The sequence below is a fragment of the Macrobrachium rosenbergii genome, chromosome 5, assembly GCF_040412425.1.
Source record: "Macrobrachium rosenbergii isolate ZJJX-2024 chromosome 5, ASM4041242v1, whole genome shotgun sequence".
Classification (NCBI taxonomy): Eukaryota; Metazoa; Arthropoda; class Malacostraca; order Decapoda; family Palaemonidae; genus Macrobrachium; species Macrobrachium rosenbergii.
In genome coordinates, this window is record NC_089745.1 from 13,218,418 (window position 1) to 13,224,345 (window position 5,928).

The 5,928-nt window shown below is 37.9% G+C and overlaps 1 long non-coding RNA gene across 1 annotated transcript in view; it reads left to right on the forward strand.

The window, feature by feature from the left end:
* The window catches only part of LOC136838517 (uncharacterized), a 514,498-nt gene extending 511,244 nt beyond the window's left edge, over positions 1–3,254 (forward strand). The window contains exon 3 of the long non-coding RNA XR_010853014.1: positions 1,283–3,254. This is a non-coding gene — a long non-coding RNA (uncharacterized lncRNA). The remainder of the gene's footprint in view (positions 1–1,282) is intronic.
* The last annotated feature ends 2,674 nt before the right edge of the window (positions 3,255–5,928 follow it).

Sequence of the window (5,928 nt, forward strand, 5' to 3'; positions counted from 1 at the left end):
ATATATATATCAAATATATATACGTTATCATTTTTATTGTGTATATTAGCTTATATGTATATTATATACAAAATATAGTCGAGGAACAGCATATATTAAATTCATTATTTAATTAGCTTTCGTCCTCCTAAACAATTTTCATGGTTCCAGTCTCTCATATTCTTCTTTACAGTTTTTTTTTTTTTTGTGGGTGATTTTTCGGACACTGCATCATTTTAGTTACAGTGGGTCACAATTTGATGCCAGAAATTCGAAATAATAACATAAGAGTAAGTATTTGCTACTGCATATTTGAACATTTTCTCTAACTGAACATTTCCCCTTTGGCTGAAAAAGTCGAAATTGAGCTTAACGGTGTTCAAATTGAACAAACTTATATCTTATGAACATTAATGAGCAAGCGTATAACAAGGTTAAAAAAGCCTGATGCGCACGTCTGTGTCAGTGGCCATGATTATTGCGCATTTGGTTTGCATAATTTAATCGTTAAATCTCTACATATATGGTTACACTCATGTATGCATACATACATACATACATACATACATACATGTGACTAACCGTCCGGAAAAGCCAGGATAGAAATGCACTGAGGGAAAACAGTCTCTCGAGAAATTCCCATTCCAATTTATTCTGATTGGAGAGATTTGCCCATATACCGGAAAAACTTCGCATTCATGTTGTATGGCAAGCTTGTTATATTTATAGAGAAAAATATAAATTGCTAAATAACAGTTAGTAGGGAAAAGTGGGATAGAATCTTTTGAATGGTTTCACCCCTGTTTGGGGTGAGGTTTGTCTAATGGAGACCCTCCCGTTTATATTGCACTTTGACGGAGTAATGATCGCTTGTACTTTCTCTTCGTCCAACCTCCCTCTCTCTCTCTCTCTCTCTCTCTCTCTCTCTCCTGCCTCAGCTGTGACCCATACAGACGACTAACGACCAGGTACCTAAGTCTGGTTAGTACTTTTGAGAGGCGAGCACGCTACCACCTGTTTTCGACACCGAAGAGAGAGAGAGAGAGAGAGAGAGAGAGAGAGCAAGAGAGAGAGAGAGAGAAGGAAGAATATAGGAATCGGAATGTAGCTGGATATCTAACTAATATTGAGAGAGAGAGAGAGAGAGAGAGAGAGAGAGAGAGAGAGAGAGAGGGAGAGGAGAGGGAGAGAGTCAAATTGCCGTTTGTAAACTAATAACTTAAGAAAGAAAAATAAAATCAGTGATGTATCAAGATATGCCACCATATAATCTCAAAGTAAAGCTCATATTTGTTCCTTTCAGGTAAGTGACTATTTCTACGGCCTAAAGAACATCACGTATACGTAAGTTTAATCTGCTTTCTTCTTATGGAATTTTTCCATTTGTATGGTGTGGAATCCATGATGAGATTTATTATTTCTTTATGATACAGTATGACGCAGTATTTTGTGCCACACTTCATTGGTCTTCTTTGAGGTTTAGTACGGCCACAATATGTATAAAGTATAAGGTTGTATAGTTTTTGGATACTTGTAATCTTATTCCATGGAGTACGGCCGATTAACCGGGAGGCGTTATATAAAGTCAAGTTTTGGTGTTGGGAATCATTTGCATAATTTGCTTGACATTACTTTATTATTTTTCGTAGTCATTCATAAAATAAACCTGGTGGGTACTTGGCAATCTTATCCAAGATATCGTATCGGTTTTGAACATTCGTTCTACAGTAATCACTTAAGTGTATTAATTTGACCAAAGGCTAGCCTCACCAGTCGTACTCAATTTTTTGCAGTTGCTTCGTGAGTCGGTGTAATTAATACATACTTTGCCCAAACATTTTTGTGTAGGAAAACTGAGACGTAGGCGTTGGCCTTTTGTTACACACAGGTGTGGGAGTGGCCTATATATTGATAACACTCCAAGGAAGGAGTGGTCTCATTGATTGCAAAGAGATTTAAGTGGCCCCATTGATAACGGTAAGAGGTAGGAGTGGGTGGCCCCGTTGATTACAGAGATGTGGGAGTTGCTCCACTGATAACACAGAGACGTAGGAATGGTCCTGTTGATTGCAAAGAGACTTGGGAGTGGCCTAGTTGATTACAGAGATGTGGGAGTTGTCCCATTGATAACACATTGATAGCACAGTGACATGGGAGTGGCCCCACTGATTACAAAGAGACATGGGAGTGACCCCATTGATGACACAGACGTGGGAATGAATTCATTGAGAAAACAGAGACATGGAAGTGACCCCATTGATAAAAAAGGGAAACATGGGAGTGAACCCATTGATGACACAGAGACGTAGGAGTGGCCCCATTGGGAGTACATACTGCAGACATGGGAGTAGAACCATTGACAACACAGAGACGTGGGAGGGTCCCATTGATAGCAAAGTTTTATCAGTTGGTTCTTGTTCGTCCGTTGTAGATTTGGCTGGCCTTATGCTAGCGCTGGCGCATGCTCCTGGAGCATCCCCTTATACTTGGTTCTTCTATCACCAACAGCGTCAGCTTCTTGACCTCGACAACAGACTCGTGTCTACTGCAAGCTTTTTAACCATTGGTTTTTCTGGATACAACCCTACCTTCATGCTAGTGGGTTGGTTCCTTAAGATTATTTTCAGTGGAAAGAATGCTGTTTCTTTATGCATACTTCATATTATTGCCAAATTTCTGTAGAAAGGTTTCCAGAATATCGGACAGACGAGCGGAGAGAAGAGGAGAACTCTGTATTCCTCAAAGCCCTTGATTTTTCACCCATGACGTGAGAAGTAAAAGAAAGAAAGATCCACCGTCTTCTACAGAGTAGTTTTCCGGTCGCGAGTAAATCCCGTAGGATGAGAATATTGCCCAAAACGGAATCGGATGAAGTAAAATGGTTTTGTGCAGCGCGATGGAAACGTCGTTACATCCGTGAGGAAAGACGCTCCTTGCATGGCAGTATTTTTTTTTTTTTTTTTTTTTGCAGGGGATGGTATGATTTGTGTATTTACTTCCATTTTGGATGAGCGGGCCCGAGAGAGTGTGTGGGAAGGGGGGGTCCGATTTCGATATTTTCTGTACTCGGGAAGAAATTATATATGGGTTTGTTGATTATTAAATGAGAGTTGAGCACCTGTAATGAAATAATTGACAAGTGATTCTTCGTTAAACAGTAAAGAAAAATACGTCCTTTTGTGTATGTAAGTTGACTGAGTCATAATCCGTGTTATGTGAGTACGTTTCTCGCAGAATTGGAGAACACACATTTTCTTATAAATGACAAATAATTCTTCGGCAGACAGTAATGAAACATACGCCCCTTTTTGTACATAGATTGGCTTCGTCAAAATCCGTCATTTGATAATACATTTCCCCGTAGAAGTGAAAACAATTTCTTTCTTGTTAGTATATTTAGGCGTAGGTATGAATGCATATTAAATACCTGTAAGGCATTAATTCCATAATTTTGTAATTGGTAATGTAATTAGACGTTGTACGTAGACTTAGGTATCATGTTGAGTATGTATACGTAAATATGAATATCGAGTAGGCAGCATATTGAATATAGTATGTAGACGTAGGTATGCATATTGTATATTTAATGTAAGAAGGCATTACAGCATGGGCTGATGAATGTATATTCGCTTTGAAGTGCATGTTGGCATATGTATACAAGTTAATCATCTGTAATCATACGAATACTTTGCTATCTGAATTCATAATTATGCATTTTTTCAGGAGACTAAAGTTCCTGTATTAGCATTTCTGAAGTAGTTTAATCAGGCAAATAGGATGGGTTTGTCAAGAGCAAGGGGACGAATGAAATGTTTGACCTAAGGATAATGTAGTCAGTCATCGGTTAATGTTGGGTCTTGAAATGAGCATTTGAATCTTTTTATTTTCATGGTGAATTTTAAAGATAATTAGGTTCTGTACAGAAACTTTAATGCCTTTCTTTTGTTTTGCAGAGAGAGAGAGGAGGAATTTCATCTGCATTTTGGTATTGGCGTAAAGTTTACATTCACAAATCACATATTCTGTACTTTTGGACTGCCTTTTTAATTTTGTCAGCAATTGCAGTATCAAATGATGTTGGAAGATATTATGAAATATCATCTCCTTTTCTCTCGCTTCTGTCTTTTTTAAATGGTATGTCAGTCCATCAGTCTTACTAAGAACGTTGTTAATTTTTCCATAAAGAAATATTGTTAATTGTTGTTTTTCGGTTCATATTGTTCCTGACCTCTTTCGAAATAGTTATTCACTGAATAATGTATATTTACAGAATGAAATTCAATGAACCCTGACGAGTGTTGTTCAAGTTATTTTGAAATCGTTAATAGTAACAATTTGTGTATTGCTTGGCTTCAAATGTACATTAATTAAGATATCAGTCGTCACTCTCTTCTCTTGCATAATAAATGTACCATCTTTGTCGCGTCTTCTTGTTTATTCAATTTCTTATTCATCAAGTTGAAATTCTAATAGACGTATATATTAATTCATTTTAATTTTGATATGAGTTTCAAATCGCTTTCATTTCATTGTTACTCCTGATTTTATAAATTTTTTCATAAATATTCATTTATATATCCTAGTAATCACTTTTCCCTCTTAGTCACAATACTAGATAACCCCAAATCAGTCAATCAGTTACTCTCGGTTTTTCTTTATTTTTTTCATCGTCTTTTTGGTCTCTCCTCTTGCCAGTTCCTGTTTTGTCCTATTCTTTTTCCGTTCCTCTTCTTGCTCTCTTCTTTCTTTTCTCCTTTCCATTTCTTACCTTGCCTTCTTGTTTCTCTTATATCATCGTATTCATCTTTTTATCTTATTCTCTCTTCAGTGTCATGCCATTTTTTGTTTTCTCCTTCGTCCCATTCTTTGCCATGTCTTCTGCTTCTTCTTCTTCTTCTCTTCACCTTCTTCCTGTTCTTATTTTCTGCTCTGTGCCTGTCTTGCCCTCACGTATTTTCTGTACCTTTATTTCCTTCCCTTCTTCACCCTCTTCTTCTCTCCCTGATGCCATTCTTTGCTGCGTCCTTTTGTTCTCCCATTCACTATCCCCGCTGTTCTTCTTCTTCCTCCCCTCCCTCTCCTCGACGAGAGAGAGAGAGAGAGAGAGAGAGAGAGAGAGAGGTGTGTTCAGCAAAGGGACGTCCAATTGAGAGTCTGTGAGTTATGACCGTCCTCTAGTGCAGCAGCTGACATTTGCATACCTGCTTCAGCCGGAAGGATTTTGAACCGACTGATGACAACAAGAGCCTCGGGGTTCCTTTGTACAGAGGCTCTTACGCCCGGGAAGCTTTCCAGAGCCTTATGTATGTATACATGTACGCGTACTCGCTGGTTGACACACGGGACATAGTCTTGCGTTAGCGCCTTCCTCTTCCTCTCTCTCTCTCTCTCTCTCTCTCTCTCTCTCTCTCTCTCTCACTGTGTGTTTGCGGAGTCTGTGGCTACCCGCATCTATCGGGAAAGGCGTGTTTAGATGTACAGTTACATGCTTGTTTGTTTTCGTTTTTCGATTTATCTCTCTCTCTCTCTCTCTCTCTCTCTCTCTCTCTCTCTCTCTCTCTCTCTCCTTGTATATGTACATATGTATATATGGGTGTGTGTTTTACATTATGTGTATATTTATATGTGTGTGTATATGTGTATATATATGTATGTATATATACTGTATATATGTGTGTATGTGTCTGTATAAATAGTTTTTTTTTTGTGGATGAATAATATATAAAAAAAAATTGAAAGCCTCAATGTGTATCAGTGTATCGTTTAATAAAAATAGTCTCTGTTGAATAATCGTTTGTTAGGTATTTATAAACTCTAACTAACCGTTCTAATATAGTTCTTTTCTAAACGGATAAGCACAGTGATTCAAAAGAGCTCTTAGTACTATGTATAAAAATCACTCTGTTTACAGTGGCTTGGATGCTTTCCTTCCCACCACTTTGCGAACAG